Source organism: Cherax quadricarinatus, chromosome 2, assembly GCF_038502225.1.
Source record: "Cherax quadricarinatus isolate ZL_2023a chromosome 2, ASM3850222v1, whole genome shotgun sequence".
Classification (NCBI taxonomy): domain Eukaryota; kingdom Metazoa; phylum Arthropoda; class Malacostraca; order Decapoda; family Parastacidae; genus Cherax; species Cherax quadricarinatus.
Window position 1 is genome coordinate 41,279,860 of NC_091293.1, and position 22,984 is coordinate 41,302,843.

The window sequence follows — 22,984 nt, forward strand, 5'->3', positions numbered from 1 at the left end:
TGTCATGTCATATTAACACTCCTTTTTTAAGAGGAAAGTGTCATCCTTCCAGAATGTCCTATAACCTATGCCCTAAGTAAAAAGAAACAATTCTGGAACATGTAATTTCAGCTGGCTGGCTAATTGGCTGTCTCTATCTCCATCTGTCTGTCTGAATCTATCTCTTTGTCTCTATCTCTGTCTCTATCTCACAGGAACACATACGTAAATACAATTATACGTAGTGTAAATTATCTAGGATAACCCAAAAAATCCAGACAAAGTGCTATACTGTGCTTGTAAATAGTGATCGTGTGTACTACCAGTTGGTTCATGAGCAACTCTCTGAGACAAGAGAGACAAGCAGACAGAAAGAAACATACAGGCAGACAGAAAGACAGACATGCAGACAGACAGATAGACAGAGATAAATAGACAGACAGACATGTTTATGTGTAACAGCAAAAACAAATAAAGGGAAGGCTCATCAAATATCACCACTGTCATTAGTGGAGTGATAAGATAAGAAAACACTCATCAAATGTCACCACTGTCATTAGCGGGGTGATAAGATAAGATAAGACGAGCTCATCAAATGTCACCACTGTCAGCAGTGGAGTGATTGATAAGATAAGACGAGTGACACACACTTACATCATGCTTCAAGGGAACTTATTATTATTATTATTTTTATTATTATTATTATATACTCCCTTGCATCCAAAACATTGGTGGGACCTATAAATACTATGTACGTACTGTACATATATTTCTAGACTAAGGTAGGTGAAAATGTTCACCTATCACTGTGTGATTATTTGAGTACTATTTCAGTATGTAATATTAGTGTCAAAACAAAGATTAACTATGAAATCACAAGAACTACTATAAATTGTCATTATCAGAATATAAAAATTATACAAATTAAGAAAAATGAGAAAAAAAAAGGTATATTGGCAATGCATCTGGAAGTGGCAGCGCTTCATGTTGCTGTCAGGTGAGCTACAAGTGCCGACTTTGTGGCCTTATATGTCCGTATCTCTAAAAAAAATTTCTTACATTATGTAAAAAAATGTCATTTTCATGTAATTTTTTTTTTTTTCCAAAATATTCGGAGCACTGGGCGAGTAAACATAGATCTCTCTTACTCTTTGTTGACTTAATTTTTTAATACAGGACCATCTTCCAGTAATGTATGGAGACCCATAAAAGAAAACATTCACCATCATTCATTCAGTAGATGTATTGCCAGAAGTTTGCAGACATCCCAGTTGAAATGACCCTCCAAACTGTAACATCTCTACCCCCATCCTTCAGAGTGCAGTCCATGTACTTTCCATCTCAAGAACAAAAATCTGGCTAACTGGTTTCTCTAATTTCTTAAGAAATGATACCTTGCTAACACTCCAACAGCACATCGAACACTGAAAACTGTTTTTATCCACTTATCATGATCTAACATGCTTACATCCCCTCCAACCCTTCCTGGGATGACCCCATACCTCTCTTTCCTTTCATTCTGAATTTTACACCATTTTTGTGATCCTGTTCTGATCCCTTTTCTGAGTTGAGAAACTAGCTCAACAACTTCTTCTCTTCTCTTCCTTCTGAATTATATCTTTCATAATCTTACACCATCTTTTAAGTTCTATGTTTGTAATTTTCTGCATAATATTCACACAAATTGCTGTAAATCATGGTACAGTGGACCCCCTACCAATGAAGGCATCGTCTAATGATAAATTTGACTAACAAAGCGTTTGAGCATAAAAATTTTGTCCCGACTAACGATGAAAAACTTGACCTACATGATTCATCCCGAACCTGTCCATCCAGCCTGAGTGCCTCAGCTGCCCTGCCGTCAGCTAGTGTGCCATTGTTTGCAAGCCAGGACCGACGGTTCCACGCATACATTCGATACATTTTGTATTATTCCATTGTTTTTAGTGCTTGTAACTGCTAAATAAGCCACCATGGGCCCGAAGAAAGCTTCTAGTGCCAACCTTGTGGTAAAAAGTGTGAGAAATACCATCGAAATACTATCGTACCATGGTCAGCTGCTGCTGCTGTTGCTGTACCATGGGGAGCTGCTGCTGCACCACCGTCAGCTGTACTACTCGAAGACGTGGAGAGAGTGTTGTTGGTGTGGCTTAATGAGAAACAATCACTGAGAAACAATTAACCCCAGAGGGTTAGCCACCCAGGATAACCCAAGAAAGTCAATGTGTCATCGAAGAATGTCTAACTTATTTTCATTGGGGTCCTTAATCTTGTCCCCCAGGATGCGACCCACACCAGTTGATTAACACCTAGGTGAACATGAAAAAATGCCAGGACCTAGTGCTCATATTGGTGAATTTAAGGCCAGCAAAGGTTGGTTTGAGAGATTTAAGAATCGTAGTGGCATACACAGTGTGATAAGGCATGGTGAAGCTGAAAAATTCCAACCCCAACAAGTGTTCAATTGTGACAAAATAGGCCCGTTCTGGAAGAGCTCAGTGGACAGATTTTTGGTGTGACAGAGGTCCAGTGACTGAAGTTGCTCCCAAATTAATACACCTCCATCTCCCCTCCTCCTATCCCATCACTCATCACTGCATTTTCAATAAAGGTAAGTGTCATTTATTCTTCATTTAGTACAGTACAGTATTTATTGTGCATGTATCATTCTTTTTCTGTGTAGGAAAACGTATATTTCTTGTGAATTTTTTTTTTTTCATACTTTTGGGTGTCTGGAACGGATTAATTGGATTTCCATTATTTCTTATGGGGGAAATTAATTCGACTAATGACGAGTTCTCTGGAACGGATTAATATTGTTGGTCGAGGGTCCACTATCTCCATTTCTTCCAAGACTGAAAAAATTATCATCATGAAGAACTGTGTAAGCTGCAAGAATAGTACCATGCGGTGTATTGTTTGGGTTGCATATAATTTCTGTGAAAAATGAAGTCATGGTATATGTGCAAATATCCAGCAGTCTACCACTATCGATATTAACCCTTTCAGGGTCGAGAGGCCCTCTCCTAAACTCGTTCTCAGGGTCGAAAATTTTTCGGAAAAAAAAAAATCTTATGAAATGATAGAGAATCTTTACTTGATCATATTGACACTAAAAGTATGAAGTTTGATGGAAAACTTAGGGAATTACGCTCTCGTGAAGTTAGCGGTCTCGACGATGTTTACGCATCTGCGATTTTGCCCACTTTGAGCCCTATTTTCGGCTAATTCCATTGTTCTAGTCGACCAAACTCATAGCTATTTCTTTAGAACTCTATTTTTTCTATCGACTGAGTACAAGAAATTGCCCATTTACCGATTTCAACTACCCAATAACGTGGTCAGGAATTTGCAATTTGGACAATTTCACAAAATTTAAGAAATATGATAATTTCAAAATAGGGTCCAGAATGAACAATGCAGACATTCCTGGTTCTAAAATAACATTTTCTTTGTTCATCAGTCATGTCTCCAGGCTGCTCTGATGTTACTCTTGCTTTCTATTTTGAATTTTTATTCAAACAAAAAATAGAAGTTCTACTGTTATGCAGACTACTGCAATATTGTAATAATTGTATAAATAATGTCAACCCATTCATGACTGCATATTAGAATGGCTACTTGGACATTTATTGGAAAATGACATCATTTGTTAACTTTTGAGCATTGGCAAAAATCGAGCATTTTCCCTACCTTGAGCTCCATTTCAAGGTTCTTTTCATAGTAAAACGAATCAAAATCACCTCTATTTTTATAATATGTTTTCCATTCTATCAAATGAGACCAAGAAAATGAGAATACAACCATAAATACTATATGAAAATAGGCCACAAATTCGGCATTTTAATTAAAAAAAATGGTCAGTTTTTTTTTTCTCATTATGTACTGTAGGATTTTTTTTATATGGTGCACACTGACCACACAGACACATTCTCTCACATGTGGGTGTACCAGCTTTCTCCTGCTTGATTTGAAACCGCTAGAATTTATGAGTACTTAACCCTTTCAGGGTCCGTGCCGTAGATCTATGGCTTTACATTCAGGGTCCAAACCGTAGATCTATGCCATGAGCTCAGCTCACTCTGATAAGCTGAGTGGTAAATTTGGGCGTAGATGTGAGAGAATACGTCTATGTGGTATGTGTGCACCACATAAATCCTGCAGCACACAATGTATAATGAGAAAAAAAACTGAGACCATGATTTTCGATTAAAACGGCGACTTTGCAGTGTTTTTTCGTATGCTGTTTATAGTTGTATTTGCGATTTCTTGGTCTCATTTTATAGAATGGAAGACATATTACAGAAATAGAGATGATTTTGATTGGTTTTAACACTGGAAATGGCTTGAAACTGAGCTCAATACATGCCAGTTGGTGGGTCTAATATACATTCACAAATAAGAACATAAGAACATAAGAACGAAGGAACACTGCAGAAGGCCTACTGGCCCATGCGAGGCAGGTCCAAGTCTCCTACCGGCTTAAGCCAATGCACCCAACCTAGTCAGGTCAGGTCACATTGACTTAAGGGAGGAACACGGCAACCGACCTGGTAGCACAAGCTATCAGGTCTAACTCACACCCACCCACATCTACTCATGTATTTATCCAACCTATTTTTAAAGCTACACAACGTTCTGGCCTCTATAACGGTATTTGGGAGTTTGTTCCACTCATCCACAACTCTATTACCAAACCAGTACTTTCCTATATCCTTCCTGAATCTGAATTTTTCCAACTTAAAACCATTGCTGCGAGTCCTGTCTAGGCTAGATATTTTCAGCACACTATTTACATCCCCTTTATTTATTCCTGTCTTCCATTTATACACCTCAATCATATCCCCCCTAATTCTACGTCTTTCTAGAGAGTGCAGTTTCAGGGCCCTTAGTCTATCCTCATAGGGAAGGTTTCTGATACATGGGATCAACTTTGTCATCCTCCTTTGTACATTTTCCAGAGAATTTATATCCATTCTGTAATACGGTGACCAAAACTGTGCAGCATAATCTAAATGAGGCCTAACCAAGGATGTATAGAGTTGAAGAACAACCTGAGGACTCCTATTATTTATGCTTCTTGATATGAAGCCAAGGATTCTATTAGCTTTATTGCGAACACTTATGCACTGTTGTCTTGGTTTCAGATTACTGCTAACCAGAACTCCTAAATCTTTTTCGCAATCCGTAATATTAAGATCCACATTATTTAGTTTATATGTGGCATGGTTATTGTCCTGTCCAACATTTAGAACTTTGCATTTGTCTATATTAAACTGCATCTGCCACTTCTCCGACCACTGCATCAGTCTATTCAAATCTTCCTGGAGTGCTCGAATGTCCTCGTCAGAATGAATTCGACGGCCTATTTTGGTGTCATCGGCAAACTTGCCGATGTCGCTCTTTATGCCCTCATCTATGTCGTTTATGTAGATTGTGAACAGCAGGGGGCCCAACACTGACCCCTGTGGAACACCGCTCGTGACGCTTCCCCACTCTGATTTCTCCCCATTTATGCAAACTCTCTGCTGCCTATTTGTCAACCATGCCTCTATCCAGGAAAAAATTTCTCCTCCTATTCCATGTGCTTTAATTTTCCTCAATAGTCTCTGATGTGGGACCCTGTCAAAAGCCTTACTGAAGTCCATATACACAATATCATATTCATTACCATGATCTACCTCCTCAAATCTTCTTTCTTTCTTTCAACACACCGGCCGTATCCCACCGAGGCGGGGTGGCCCAAAAGGAAAAACGAAAGTTTCTCCTTTTACATTTAGTAATATATACAGGAGAAGAGGTTACTAGCCCCTTGCTCCCGGCATTTTAGTCGCCTCTTACAACACGCATGGCTTACGGAGGAAGAATTCTGTTCCACTTCCCCATGGAGATAAGAGGAAATAAACAAGAATAAGAACTAGAAAGAAAATAGAAGAAAACCCAGAGGGGCGTGTATATATGTGCTTGTACATGTATGTGTAGTGTGACCTAAGTGTAAGTAGAAGTAGCAAGACATACCTGAAATCTTGCATGTTCATGAGACAGAAAAAAGGACACCAGCAATCCTACCATCATGTAAAACAATTACAGGCTTTCGTTTTACACTCACTTGGCAGGACGGTAGTACCTCCCTGGGCGGTTGCTGTCTACCAACCTACTACCTAGAACCTCCTCAAATACCTTAGTGAAAAAAGTTAATAAATTCGTAAGGCAGGAACGCCCCTTTGTAAAACCATGCTGAGATTCGTTGATTAATTTATGTTTTTCAAGGTGGCTACGAACTGCCTCGGCAATTATTGATTCCATAAATTTTCCCACTATGGAGGTTAGGCTTATTGGTCTATAGTTCGAAGCTATGGACCTGTCACCTGTTTTGAAAATAGGTATCACATTTGCCATTTTCCACTTATCTGGCACCATGCCAGTTTGTAGTGATATGTTGAAAAGATTAGCCAAAGGTGTGCTAAGCTCCTCTTTACATTCCTTTAGAACCCTTGCATACAGTTCATCAGGGCCTGGGGATTTGTTAGGTTTTAATTTATCTATTTTCCTAAGGACCATGTGGTGATGATATTTATACAATTATTACAATAATGCATAACAGTAAATCTTTTATTTTTTTGGTTTGAATAAAAATTCAGTATGTGAATAAAAAATCAAAATTGAATTCATTTGTAAAGCCTCAAAACATAATTAATGAACAGAGAAAATGTTAATTTAGTGCCAGGAATACCTACATTGTTTATTCTGGACCCTATTTTGAAATGGGAATATTTTGAACTTTGTGTTAAATTGGCCAAATTACCAATTTTCTATCACTTCATTTTGTAGTTGAAACAGTTGACTTGGTGATTTCTTGTGCTCAATCGATAGAATAGAAGTAATACTAGTGAAATAGCTAAGAATTTGGTAGACTGGAATAATGTAATTGGCCTAAAATGGGAGTCAAAGTCGGCAAAATCGCCGATTCGTAAATATCGCTGGCACATCAAATTCGCGAGAGCATAATTTCGTCAGTTTTCCATCAAATTTTGTGCTTTTTGTTTTATTACATTCAGAAAAAGATTCTCTACCATTTCACTAGAAAAAATAATTTTTTTTTTTTTTAAATTCTTGGACCCTGGTGTGCACTTTGAAATTTGGCCTCTGGACCCTGAAAGGGACATACAGTGGTTCCTCGTTGTTCGTAATTAATCCGTTCCTGGAGCCGTTACTATAAACAAAATTTACGATTTGCGAATCAATTTTCCCCATAAGAAATAATGTAAATACAATTAATCTGTTCCTGACACCCAGAAGTATTAAAACAAAAAAATTTTTAACATGAAATATACATGTAGTACATAAACAATACAATGGGAAATGATGAATGAAACATTAACAGCATAACACTTACCTTTATTGGAGATTCTTCTTAGCCCTTTCAGGGTCCGTCCCGTAGATCTACGGCTTTACGGTGAGTGTCCAAACCGTAGATCTACGCCATGAGCTCAGCTCACTCTGATAAACTGTGAGTGGTACATTTGGGCCTAGATATGAGAGAATACATCTATGTGGTATGTGTGCACCACATAAAACAGATCCTGCAGCACACTGTGTATAATGAGAGAAAAAAACTGAAATCATGATTTTTCGATTAAAACAGCGACTTTTCAGTGTTTTTTCGTATGTTTTTTATAGTTGTATTTGCGATTTCTTGGTCTCATTTGATAGAATGGAAGACATATTACAGAAATAGAGATGATTTTGATTGGTTTTAGCACTGGAAATGGCTTGAAACTGAGCTCAAAGTAGCGGAAATGTTAAATTTTTGCCGATATTCAAGAGTAAACAAACGACCTCACACATCTAATACACGTCAGCTGGTGGGTCTAATATACATTCACAAATATGGTGATGATATTTATACAATTATTACAGTATTGCATAACAGTAAATCTTCTATTTTTTGGTGTGAATAAAAATTCATTATGTGAATAAAAAATCAAAATGGAATTTATTTGTAAAGCCTCAAAATGTAACTAATGAACAGAGGAAATGTTAGTTTAGTTCCAGGAATACCTACATTGTTTATTCTGGAGCCTATTTTGAAATTGGAATATTTTGAACTTTGTGTTAAATTGGCCAAATTAACAATTTCCGATCACTTTATTTTGTAGTTGAAACAGTTGATTTGGCGATTTCTTGTGCTCAATCGATAGAATAGAAGTAATACTAGTGAAATAGCTAAGAATTTGGTTGATTGGAATAATGTAATTGGCCTAAAATGGGAGTCAAATTCGGCAAAATCGCCGACTCGTAAATATCGCTGACACATCAAAATTCGCGAGAGCATAATTTCGTCAATTTTCCACCAAATTTTGTACTTTTTGTTTTATTACCTTCACAAAAAGATTCTCTACGATTTCATAAGAAAAAATAACAAATTTTTTTTTTTAAATTCTTGGACACTGGTGCGTGACTTCAGATTTTGGCCTTGGACCCTGAAAGGGTTAGTGTATGGGAGACACCTCAGGTACCATTTGCTTTTCTGGGGTTGCTTCTCTTCTCTGTTTCTTAATGCCACTAGGACCACCTTGAGAGTCACTGGAGTCCTGTCTCACAAAATAACTGTGGAGAGAGCTTTGTTTCTGACATCTCTTTAACACTTCCCTAAAATGGCCCAAGACTTTGTCACTGTACATGTTGCCAACCTGGATTGCAACAACCTTGTTAGGGTGATGTTTCTCCATAAAGCTTTCCATCTTACCCCACATAGTAAAAATCTCTTTAATTTCTGAAGAAGGCACCTTCTTCTATCTCTCTTCCTCCTCCTCTGCAGCAAGATTCTGAGCTGCGATGTGTTGCTCTTCCTGCTGAAGCTCTTGCAGCTCCTCAGTGGTGAGCTCTTCATTGTGGTCTTCCACCAATTCTTCCACATACTCCAAACTCACATCCAACCCCATGGAACTCCCCAGTGCCACCATTAATTTTACAACAGATATAGCCTCATTAGGGTCAGTCCCAAATCCTTCAAAATCCCTCTTGTCGACACAATCTGGCCACAATTTTCTCCAGGCAGAGTTCAAAGTCCTGGTAGTCACTCCCTCCCAAGCCATACCTATAAGGGTTATGCAGTGGAGGATGCTGAAGTGTTCTCTCCAAAATTCCCTTAGGGTCAAGTGAGTGTCTGTGGTCACAGTCAAGCACCTGTGAAACATTGCTTTTGTGTAGAGTTTTTTAAAGTTTGCAATAACTTGCTGGTCCATGGGTTGGAGGAGAGGAGTGGTATTCGGGGGCAAGAACTTTACTGTGATGAACCCAAACTCCTCGAAAATTAGGTCATCCAAGTTTGGAGGATGAGCAGGTGCATTGCCCATTACTAGCATGCACTTGAGATCCAATTTCTTTTCCAGGAGATACTCCTTCACACTAGGGCCAAACACTTCATTGAACCACTCGACAAAAATTTCCCTCGTGACCCATGCCTTACTATTAGATTTCCAAAACACACACAATTTACTCTTCATAACATTGTTTTTCCTGAACACTCTGGGATTTTCAGAATGGTACACTAGTAATGGCTTCACTTTGAAATCCCCACTAGCATTAGCGCAGAACATTAGCGTCAGCCTGTCTTTCATAGGCTTATGTCCTGGCATTGCCTTTTCCTCTTGTGTAATGAAGGTCCTCTTTGGCATTTTCTTCCAAAAGAGGCCTGTTTCGTCACAATTGAACACTTGTTCAGGTTTCAGTCCTTCACTGTTTATGTACTCCTGGAATTCATGCACATATTTTTCAGCCGCCTTGCGGTCCGAACTGGCAGCCTCGCCATGCCTTACCACACTGTGTATGCCAGTACAGTTCTTAAATCTCTCAAACCAGCCTTTGCTGGCCTTAAATTCACTCACTTCACCACTATTTGCAGGCAATTTCTTTACCAAATCTTCATGCAACTGCCTAGCCTTTTCACAAATAAACGAAGTCATAAGAGTATCTCCTGCTAATTGTTTCTCATTTATCCACACCAATAATAACTTCTCAACCTCTTCCAGTACTGGTGATCTCATTTTTGTCAGTATAGTTACTCCCTTTGCAACAACAGCATCCTTGATTTCCTTTTTCTTGGCCACTATGGAACATAAGGTTGTGTAGGGTTTCTTATACATCCTGGACAGTTCGGCCACACTTGTACCACTTTCATATTGTTCAATGATGGTTTTCTTAAATTCAATCGTATTTCTCACCTTCTTTACCACAGGCTTGGCACTAGGAGCTTTCTTTGGAGCCATAGTAGCTTATTTAGTACTTGCAAGCACTAAAATAAATGGAATATTATGAAATATTTCGCTGGAGCACGCGAGGAGACCTTCGCTCACTGGTAAACAATGCCAGACTGGCTGCCGACCTGGCTAACGCCGTGCGTACGCGTCCCGGACGAACTACTACTCGTGAGTCAACCTATGAAAAGCGAGTCCATGTTTATATGAAAATACCCCTATGATTGACAAATTTTACGATTGCCGGGAACTACGAAAAGCGGGGGACTACTGTACTTCAAAAACGGTGGCTCGTAAGACGTATATATACGACCGAAACAGTCAAAGGGTTAGGCGTCGTAGTATATTATATGTTGGTGGGGTGGCCAGGAGGGCTACCACACCTGACTTCTTATAGTATATACTACTCACCTTTTGCCCTACATAAAGACTACAAATATTTTGAGGTAAATAATGAGTGTACTGTGTGTGTATTTTGCTTTTATTGTTTTTTAATGCCTAGTTCTATTTCTAACTTAATATACGTTAGTGTAAACTTGTTATCTGGCATTTATATGCATTTATTAGTGGAAAAAATGGCATTCTGCTTTCCAGCAGTGTCTGCTTTGTGATGGTAGCCTGGAACTTAACCTGCCGTATAAGTGGGGCCCTACTGTACAAGATCCAGAAATGAAAAAATGACCATACTGCTGGGAATGGAAGAAAAGTTGATGATGCTTCGAGGAATGGTGTTAATACATTACCAGTAGATAGTAATGTAGATAGTGGCGGTCAGGAAAAACTGCACCAGCCACAAAAAATCCTGGCAAACAGAAATCAAATCTGTGCAGATTCTATGCCTTGGGGATCTGTAGGCATGGAATATCTGGAAAACCAGGTGGGACGTTCAGTTTTGACCATCCTAAAAAATATACCATGACCTCATGATCAAAGGAGTATGCAGTTCTTCTTGTAAACTATTTCACCCTGAAATGTGTTATTCTTCAGTCCATGAAAGACAGTGTTAAAACACTTACTGTCAGGCATACCATTTAAAGGAAACAAGAAGGTACAAATCACACAGACCTTGGTAAACAAGCCATGGTAGTTACAACTAATCAGGAGAAAGAATTTTTAGTGCCAGGAAGAAAAAAAAACTGGCAGGAAATGAAAGAAATATTACACCACCTCGGATCTCTACTGGAGTGAAGGCACAGTCAGTGTCCCCCACTTTAGAACAACAGATATTAGTACCAGTAAATAATGCACCCCTCCATACCATCAATATGACAATACAGTGAAGCCCCGGTTCGCGATATTAATCCGTTCCTGAGAGCTCATTGTAAACCAAAATTATCGGAAAGCGAATCAATTTTCCCCATAAGAAATAATGGAAATCAAATTAATCCGTGCAGGACACCCAAAAGTATGAAAAAAAAAACTTTTACCACATGAAATATTAAGTTTAATGCAATAGAATAATTGCAATAACAACAATAACAATAGAATAATAACAATAGAATAATTGACACTTACCTTTAATGAAGATCTGGTGATGATTGATGGGATGGGAGGGGGGAGAGAGTTGAACCTCTTGTTTAGAAGGGGAATCCCCCTCCATTAGGACTTGAGGTAGCTTTTCCTCCTGAGTAATGTAGGTCCTGCTTGGCAATTTCTTCCAAAACAGGCCTGTTTTGTAACAATTAAACACTTGTTCAGGTTTCAATCCTTCAGCCTTTATGTACTCCTTGAATTCATGCACATATTTTTCAGCCACTTTGTGGTCTGAACTGGCAGCCTCACCATGCCTAATCACACTATGTATGCCACTACGATTCTTAAATCTTTCAAACCAACCTTTGCTGGCCTTAAATTCACTCACATCACCACTAGTTGCAGGCAATTTCTTTACCAAATCATCATGCAACTGCCTAGCCTTTTCACAAATGATCTCTTGAGAGATGCTATCTCCTGCTATCTGTTTTTCATTTATCCACACCAATAACAGTCTCTCAACATTTTCTAACACTTGTGGTCGCTGTTTTGAAATCACAGTTGCACCTTTTGCAAGAACAGCTTCCTTGATTGCCATTTTCCTGCTGGTTGATTGGGGTTTACTATACAACCTGACCAGCTCCGACACACCCACTCCACTTTCGTACTTTACAATTCTCTCTTTCTTCATTTCAATAGTCATTAGCACCTTTTTTCTCGAAGGGTTGGCACTAGAAGCTTTCTTGGGGCCCATGGTGACTTATGTTGCAGAAACAAGCACCAAAAACAGTGATAATATGGATAATTTGGAATGTACCGAATGTATCCTTAGATGCGCGCACACTGGCTGGCTTGTAAACACTGGTACACATGGGGAAGTTCAGGCCACATGTGGACACATCTCGTACGAATCGCATCGCATCGCATACCGGGTTTTGTAATGGGAACCGAGGCAAATTTTTGGCGATATAATACATTGGTTACCGGATTTATCGGATGCCGATAGCATTGCGAACCGGGGTCCACTGTATTTGTATTTGCAAATATACAGGGTAAAACCATCAACAAACAACAAAATACCTTTCATTAGTGGACTTCTTGCAGAGTCAAATGCAACGTTTGTGGCTTTCACGGAGCCCCAGACAAAGGATCACCTTGATAATGAAATATGGACCCCAGGATATAACCTATTCAGTTGTGACAGAATAAACAGACAACAAGGGGGATATGGCCTGTATGTCACAGTCACTCATTTGCTTGGAATTACTAAACACCACAAATGATGTATTTGAAATTTTGGCAGTAAAGATTGAAAACTAAAACCTTGTCATTGTGGTTGTATGCAAGCCACCTGATACAACTTCCCAACAGTTTAAGGCACAGCTTATGAAAATTGACTGCCTTCTAGAAAATCTTCCAACTCAGGGGCGTCATAAGGGGGGGGGGAGAGGGGGTGCCCTGGGTGACACCATAGAGCGTCTAAAGAAGGTGACACTAATGCCCAAAACAGTGCTGCACCAACATACGAGAAGAATCTTTCGTTTCTATATAGCCTATTATATATTAACAAAGTACAAATAAGCCTTTACAGTGGAACCTTGACTTATGAGTTTAATCCGTTCCAGGAGCTAGCTCGTAACTCAATTTACTCGTATATCAAATTAATTTTCCTCATTTAAATTAATTGAAAAGCCATTAATTCGTTCCAGCACTCTGGAGATACCAGAAAAAAATACTTGAATATGATGCTATTATCAACTGTACTGCTTTTTTATCTATCACAATTCATCTAATATGACATAATAAACAATATAATTAGCACAGAAATATGATAGATACTCTAGAATGAATAAAATAGGCCATAATATGGTGGCAGAGGCAGCGGCAGAAGTGTCCGCCATTTCTTTCCCAGTTTGACTATAGTATCTTCCCATGTTCTTGCTGTAAGAGAAAATGGAGTATTTTTGAGGCTAACTGCAGTAGATCACTAAGACCCATGGTTAGAAAAAAGAAATTTGGACAAATGACTGTAAAAAAATGCAAACAAGCACGAGAGAACTGCCCCCACAGGGATGTAAACATGTTTACTGCTTACCAGCTCTGCCAACTAGCAGAAGCAATCTGAATTATTATTACATACGTATTATGCATTATTTTTATTAATTTAGGGAACTGAAGCTCTATCATTATTATAATAAATATTATTATTATTATTATTATTATTATTTTAGGGAACTGAAGCTCTGTTGTTATAATAATAATAATAATAATAATAATAATAATAATAATATTATTATTATTATTATTATTATATTGTATTATTATTATTATTATTATTATTATTATTATTATTATTAATTTAGGGAACTGAAGCTCTTTCATTATTACAATAGTACAGTAGACCGCCACTGAAGAATTGCTGCACAATTTTATGTAACACGTCATATAATTAATTTAACATGGTTCAGTTTGTGGGAAGGAAAAAAATTCTCTTTTGCTCAAGCGGCCACCCCCCACCATCCCCCCCCCCTTCCCCCCGACACCACCCTACCATCCCAGCATTCATAATTCATATGTGTCCAGTCTCTCTCTGCTACAAGGCAGCTGTGTTTGTCAATTGTGTTATGAAATTTTAATTACTATATCTTGTATCTGCCAAGCAATCATGACACCCACTAGCCATACCAGTGTTGCTGAAAGTGGCACGATGAGGTATAAGCACTTAAGTCTTAGAATTAACAAAGATATTAGACAAGAGATAACCTGTAGCTGTAATTGAAGTGTTACTTTGTACACAGAAAAAGAGGTAAACATGAGTTTGTGTGACTGACTGAATGATTGAACTGACTGACTTACTGAATGACTAGACTGACTTACTGAGTGACTTGACTGACTTACTGAATGACTTGACTGACTTACTGAATGACTTGACTGACTTACTAAGTGACATGCCTGACTTACTGAGTGACATGACTGAATGACTTTGACTGACTGACTGAATGACTTGACTGACTGAATGGCTTGACTGACTTACTGAATGACTTGACTGACTTACTGAATGACTTGACTGACTGAATGACTTGACTGACTTACTGAATGACTCGACTTACTGAGTGATCTGACTGACTTAATGAGTGACTTGACTGTAATATTATATTGTTATTATTGCTCAGAAGAAAGAGAATGATGTCCATGGAATTAAAGCATGAAATCATAGATAAACAAGCGAGGTGTCCAGGTTTTGGGTTGAGGGAGGGGGGAGCTGGCTCGTAACTCAAATGTTGGCTCAAAACTCAGAGCAAAAAATCGACCCAGGGACGGCTCGTTTCTCAAAAACCTCGTAAGTTGGGACACTCGTAAGTCAAGGTTCTACTGTATAGGGAAAATAATTGATTTTGATGATGTGATAGATGATTTTGCAGGATTGAAGGTAAGGAAATGTAATATCAGATACATTGAGATGCTACCTGTTCTCAAGGTCAAATTGGAACTAGTATTTCCCTGATATTGCAGTGTTTTTCTTTATTTTTCCAGTTTTTTTTTTTTGCTTGTTTTAGTATTGTTGAAGATAAATAAAATGTAGGATCTGTTGCTTGTACTCAAAGTGGTATTTGAGCTTATGTTTCCTCAATATTACTATGATTATTTATTTTATCATTAATAAAGTTGAGAAGTATTCTGCTGTTCAGTTTATGGCCCTAAACGTTCTCATTGTTAAACATTTGTCACTGGTCATGCAGTAGTGACATAACTGGAGTTTACTCCCCCATCCCCCCACCCTTGGATTTTATGGAGGTGACACCAAAGATGCTGCCCCGGGTGACACCAGAGATTCCACCCCGGGTGACACTAACTCTAGTGATGCCTCTGTTCCAACTTCAACCCCAGATATTTTGTTGCTGGGTGATTTCAACTTAAGACACCTAAAATGAAGGAATGTGGCAAATAACCTGGCAGAGATAACCCCAGGAGACAGCTCGGATAAAAATTCGCACACACAAGTTATTAAATCTCTTCAACAAATTCACCTTAAGCCACAAAAAAGTGGAGCCAGCAAGAATGGAAAATACACTTGACCTTGAAGATTGAGACACTTATGCAATATATGGGAATCTTTATTCAGGAAACGCTTCACCACACAGTGGCTTCATCAGTCCAGTACAAAGCAGAAGGTGTAAGGAGAGGAGGAGTTTGAGGTAATCAGTCCCTCAGCCTAGAGTCGATGTGTTCAGTCCATCAATCTTGTAGAATTTACAGCATAGGGCCGTAGACATGGCTTATATACTGTAGTCAGGTGAGGCGAAGCAGGAGGAGGCAGGGTCATAGTGGTACCATCCACTAGTCGAAGTAGGTCTTCGTCCAAAGGTTGGACAAGTGTTGAAGAATTCTTTGTAACAAGATCCCATGATGCTGCAGTGTCTGACAGTTGTGATGAATGGTTTGAAAAACCCGACAAGTTGAAGATTGAGACACTTATGCAACATATGGAATATTTGGTAGGTGGATCTATAACTGCCTAACAAATAGAACACAACGAATAATAATAAACAGAGTAAAGTCTGAAGTGGCTACAGTGAAAAGCTCTGTTCCACAAGGTACACTATTCGCTTCCATTATTTTCCTCATCCTCATATCTGACATAGACAGGGGTAAGTCACAGCACCATATCCTCCTTTGCTGATGATACCAGAATTTGCATGACAGTATCATCCATCGAGGACATTACAAGTCTCCAAGCAGACATCACCCAGATCTTGAAATGGGTCACAGAAAACTATGAAGTTCAATGAAAACAAATTTCAGTTTCTCTGTTATGGAAAACTAAAGGAAATAAAAACTTGATCAGAGTATAAAACAAATTCTAGCACACAATAGAGTGAAAAACTAATGTGGAGGACCTAGGAGTGGTAATGTCAGGGAATCTCACTTTTAACCCTTTCAGGGTCCATGCCGCAGTTCTACGGTTTTGAGTTGAGGGTCCAAACCGTAGATCTATGCCATGAGCTCAGTTCACTCTAATAAGCTGTGAGTGGTAAATTTGGGCCTAGATATGAGAGAATATATCTATGTGGTATGTGTGCACCACATAAAGCAAATCCTGCAGCACACAGTGCATAATGAGAGAAAAAAAACAGCGAATTTGCACTGTTTTTCATATGTTTTTTATAGTTGTATTTGCGATTTCTTGGTCTCATTTGATAGAATGGAAGATATATTGCAGAAGTAGAGATGATTTTGATTGGTTTTAGTACTGGAAATGGCTTGAAACTGAGCTCAAAGTAGCATAAATGTTAAATTTTGCCGATGTTCAAGAGTAAACAAATGACCTCCCAAGTCTAATACACACCAGCTGATGGGTCTAATATACGTTCACAAATGTGGTGATATTATTTATACAATTATTACAATATTGCATAACAATAAATATTCTATTTTTGGTTTGAATAAAAATTCATTATGTGAATAAAAAATCAAAATTGAATTAATTTGTAAAGCCTGAAAACATAACTAATGAACAGAGGAAATGTTAATTTAGTGCTAGGAATACCTTCATTGTTTATTCTGGACCCTATTTTGAAACTGGAATATTTTGAACTTTTTGTTAAATTGGCCAAATTACCAATTTTCGATCACTTTATTTTGTAGTTGGTGATTTCTTGTGCTCAACCGATAGAATAGAAGTAATACTAGTGAAATAGCTAAGAATTTGGTCAACTGGTATAATGTAATTGGCCTAAAATGGGAGTCAAATTCAGTAAAATCGCTGATGTGTAAATATCGCTGAGACATCAAAATTCGCGAGAGCATAATTTTGTCAATTTTCCATCAAATTTCATACTTTTTGTTTTATTACCTTCAGAAAAAGATTCTCTACCATTTCATAAGAAAAAATAAAAAAAAAATTTCTTTTTTAAATTTTTGGACCCTGGTGCACACTTTGAAATTTGGTCTGTGGACCCTGAAAGGGTTAAATATCACAACACTCTACCATATCTGCTAGAAAAATGATAGGATCAATAATGAGAACCTTCAGAAGTAAGGTTGCCAAACCGATGATGATTCTCTTCAAATTACTTGTTCTCTTTAGGCTGGAATATTGCTGTACACTAATGGCCCCTTTCAAGGCAAGCAAATATACAGAGAAATTTCACTGTACGTATAAGTATAATAAAGCACCTAAATTACTGGGAACAGTTGAAGTTCGTTGACCTTGGAATGCAGGTGAGAAACATACATGATAATATACACTTGGAAAGTCCTAGAGGAACTAGTCCCAAATCTGTACATGGAAATCACTCCCTTCAAAAGCAAAAGGCTCAGCAGGCAGTGCAACATCCCCGCGATGAAAAGTAGGGGTGCCATGAGTACTTAAGAGACAACACAGTAAGTGTTGGGGGCCCAAGACTGCTCAACTGCTTCCCAGCATACATAAGGGGGATTACCAACAGACCCCTGGCTGTCTTCACAAGGGAGCTGGACAGGCACCTAAAGTCAGTACGTACTTGACCAGCCGGATGCTGAGGTCACTTGTCAGTACGCTGAGGTTAGTGGTCACATGTGGTCATACCTGTCCTAAGCTGTCTGGGATTAGTGTGAGGTGTTACCTAGCACCATGGCTTGTTGTAGTGTTTTAGAATCTCAGGCTAAAGTGTTGAAGAAAGAGATTCTACTTCTTTAGGAGGAAAATAGGAGGCTGAAGGTTCATCTAGATGGGTTTGAGAGTGAGCGTGAGATGGTGGTAGCTGGTGAGGAGGAAGAAGTTACCAGCAATGATTTGGAGAGTGGCAGCTGCTTTAAGTGGCAAGTGGTTCACAATTCAGGAAGAAGGATGATAAGGAAGGTTAATAAAGAAGATGTGAAGGTAGGAAATCGATTCTCTGTTTTCCAAGACGAGTGTACTTTAATGGTTAGTGAGATTAAAGGTACCACTGACTCCCCTGCTTATCAAGGTAAGAATATTCTGATTGTGGGAGATTCTCAGGTCAGATATATGGTCCGTGCTTTTTGTAACAGAAATAGAAAGGTCAGATAGAGGATGTGTCTCCCAGGAGCTGGTGTTGGTGACATAGTCAGCAGGTTGGATAATATTATGTCAGGTAATGGGAACAAGCCCATTATCTGTCTTAGTACTGGTGAAAATGACATTGGGAATGGCAGGAGACAGGAGCTGCTGGATAAGTGTAGGTCAGCCATAGATGTAGTCAGGTCTAAGGGAGGGATCCCAGTCATATGTAGCATCTTTCCTAGAAGGGGAGTGGGCAATGAATGGATATCTTGGGCAATTGGTATAAATTGCTGGCTAGACAGGTACTGCAAGGAACTTGCAATCCCATTCATTGATAACTGGGACATATTCTATGGCAAACGTGATATATATGCAAGGGATGGGGTTCATTTCTCTCGTGCTGGAGGGGGGTTATTGGTGACATGTCAAGGACTTTAAACTGGTAGATTATTATAGAGGTATGGGTGTCTGTGGGAAACAATCAGGCTGCAGTACTAGGGTTGAAAACAACAGATATAACCAGGATGCCTCAGGGATATGTTTAAAAAGCAATATTCAAAAAAAGTTGCTAGTAAAGACAAAGCAATTGATCAGCAAACAAGGAAATAAGATAGATGAGCTAAGATTACTTGCAAGTGCAGGTAATATAGATATTATTGCTATAACAGAGACCTGGTTCAACTTGAAAGATAGAGAAATGCCTTCTGAATGCAACATACAGGGTTATAAACTCTTCCATACTGATAGGGTCAACAGGAAGGGTGGTGGAGTGGTGATATATGTCAGGGATGATTTAAATTGTTGTGTTAGACATGATATAAGATTAGAAACATCGGACACAGTATCTGTTTGGCTTCAGTTTCTCGAGGGTCGTGAAAAGTTAATTTTGGGTGTTATTTATAGGCCCCCAAACCTTGATAGACAGTGCAGTAGCTGCTATGGGACAAAATTCATAAGGCATCTAGATATGAAAATGTTGTGTTAATGGGATATTTTAACTTTAGACAAATTGATTGGAACAGTGTGACAGGAAACCTTGAATCTAGTGACATTCTTGATATGGTTCAGGATTCCTTTTTAAAACGGTTTGTGACAGAACCAACTAGAGGAAACAATCTGCTTGACTTGGTTCTTACCAAAAAAGAATCACTAGTTAATGATCTTGAGGTTAATGATGAGCTTGGGAAAAGCAATCACAAATCACTTAGTTTCAATATATCATGGAATTGCCCGGATAACTGCAATCAAATCTCTGTTCCAGACTTTCACTTGGCCGATTTCATGGGACTGAAAAATTACCTGGGTGGGCTAAATTGGGATGTCCTGACTATGGGTCAGGTAGGTGATCTTGGTTGCCAATATGATGTTTTTCAGAGCATAGTTCTAGCTGCCCAGACAACTTTTGTTCCAAGTAGGAAAATTAGATCTAACAAAAATGATCCCAAATGGATGAACAATAGATTAAAACATCTCATTGGTCAAAAGAGAGGCATATATAGGCATATCAAAAGAGGGGATGGGCAGTTAAGAAATCAATATATTCAATTAAAGAGAGAAATAAAAAAAGTAATAAGAAAAGCAAAAAGGGATTATGAGGCTAAGGTCGCAAGGGATTCAAAGACTAACCCAAAAGGGTTCTTTCAGGTATACAGAAGTAAGATTAGGGACAAGATTGACCCACTTAAGAGTAACTCTGGTCAGATCACTGACAGTGATAAGGATATGTGTGAAATTCTAAATACCTACTTCCTCTCAGTTTGTACCTAGGAAGATAAAAGACCCGGGCCGGGAGAATACCGGCGAAAAAAAAAAAAAAGATACTAGTGAAATTCCAGAAATAGTAGATTATGTAGAACAGGATGATAATAAACTGCACGATTGCAGTAACTAGTGATATGGTCCTCAGACGAATAGAGAAATTAAAATCTAACAAATCTCCAGGCCCTGATGAACTGTTTGCAAGGGTGTTAAAGGAATGTAAAGAAGAGCTTAGCATACCTTTGGCTAATCTTTTCAACTTATCACTACAAACTGGCATAGTGCCTGATAAGTGGAAAATGGCAAATGTAATACCTATTTACAAGGCTGGTGACAGGTCCTTACCTTTGAACGATAGACCAGTAAGCCTTACCTGCACAGTGGGAAAATTTATGGAATCAGTAATTGCCGAAGCAATTCGTAGCCATCTTGAAAGCCATAAATTGATTAATGAATCTCAGCACGGTTTTACAAAGGGGTGTTCCTGTCTTACGAATTTACTAACTTTCTTCACTAAGGTATTTGAGGAGGTAGATCATGGTATTGAATATGATATTGTGTATATGGACTTCAGTAAGGCTTTCAATAGAGTTCCACACCAGAGGCTATTGAGGAAACTTAAGGCACACGGAATAGGAGGAGAAATTTTTTCCTGGGTTGAAGTGTGGTTGACGAATAGGCAGCAGAGAGTTTGCATAAATGGGGAGAAATCAGAATGGGGCAAGTCACAAGCGGTGTTCCACAGGGGTCAGTATTGGGCCCCTTGTTGTTCACAATCTACATAAATGACATAGATGAGGGAATAAATAGTGACATAAGCAAATTTGCTGATGACACCAAAATAGGCCATCCAATTCATTCTAATGAGGATGTTAGAGCACTCCAGGATGATTTGAATAGATTCATGCAGTTGTTGGAAAAATGGCAGGTGCAGTTTTAGACAAATGCGAAGTTCTAAATGTTGGACAGGAAAATAACCATTCCACATATAAACTAAATAATGTAGATCTTAATGTTTCGGATTGTGAAAAGGATTTAGGAGTTCTGGTTAGTAGTAATCTAAAACCAAGACAACAGTGCATTAGTGCTCGCAATAAAGCTAACAGAATCCTTGGCTTCATAGCAAGAGGTATAAACAATAGAAGTCCTCAGGTTGTTCTTCAACTTTATACTATATCTTTGGTTAGGCCTCATTTAGATTATGCTGCACAGTTTTGGTCACCGTATTACAGAATGGATATAAATGCACTAGAAAACGTACAAAGGAGGATGACAAAGTTGATCCCATGTATCAGAAATCTTCCCTATGAGGATAGACTGAGGGCCCTGAATCTGCACTCTCTAGAAAGGTGTAGAATTGGGGGGGAATATGATTGAGGTGTATAAATGGAAGACTGGAATTAATAAAGGGGGTGTAAATAGCGTGGTAAAAATATCTAACATGGACAGGACTCACAGCATTGGCTTTAAATTGGAAAAATTCAGATTCAGGAATGATATAGGAAAGCACTGGTTTGGTAATAGAGTTGTGGAGGAGTGGAACAAACTCCCCAGTACCGTCATAGATGCTGGGACGTTGTGTAGTTTTAAAAATAGGTTGGATAAATACACGAGTGGGTGTGGGTGGGTGTGAGTTGGACCTGACTAGCTTGTGCTACTTTGTCGGATGCACTGCTCCTCCCTTAAGTGATGTGTCTGACCTCACTAGGTCAAGGCATTGGCTTAAGCTGGTAGGAGAATTGGAGCTACCTCACATAGGCCAGTAGGCCTGTTGCAGTTTTCCTTCTTACTTATGTTCTTATGTTTCTTATGACTGTTGTGTGTGGCCAGCAGCAACAGCCTGATTGATCAGTCCATGATTCACCGCAAGGCCTTGTCATGGACTGGGCCACTGGGGCGTTGACCCTCGGAACATCATTCAGGTATACTCCAGGTGTGAAACTTGCTTACTGTAAGCTAGTTGTGAACTTGTTATAAAATAAGTGAAATTGGGTAAGTTTCTCCAGCAGGAACAAGTTTAAATTGCAATAAGGCCATCCACCAGCAAGACAACTTGACAACATGTAAATTCTCAACTTGCAAACCTGATGCTTTTGTTTATTGCATTTGTTGCAACTAATATTTATTTATAAAAAAAGGTGTTGCTATATACATAAATAAGGAAATTTGGGATTTGGTAATAATGAAAATACTACTTAATAAACTAACTCTCATCTTGCAGCTTTTTAAATGTGTCTTCAAACCAGAACTGTGAACAAAACTTCCTAACTATGTTTGGGTAGGAATGAATGTTAATTAGTAAATCCACAGTTCATGAATCTGCAGATAGTGAAGGAGAAGTGTCTCACTGTTAGTCGATACATAAGTGTAGATTCTATTTGTGGCATATCTTTAGAAAAGAGCACTGGTTTAGTAATAGAGTTGTGGAAGAAACTCCTGAGTATTGTCAATGAAGTAAAAAACTTTGAGTAACTTTATAAATAGGTTAGACAAGTACATGAGTGGGTGT

The 22,984-nt window shown here is 38.6% G+C and overlaps 1 protein-coding gene across 2 annotated transcripts in view; it reads left to right on the forward strand.

Annotated features, from left to right (window-relative positions):
• Positions 1 to 22,984, forward strand: part of LOC128706601 (PR domain zinc finger protein 15) — a 132,752-nt gene that overhangs the window by 56,993 nt on the left and 52,775 nt on the right. The window lies entirely within an intron of this gene.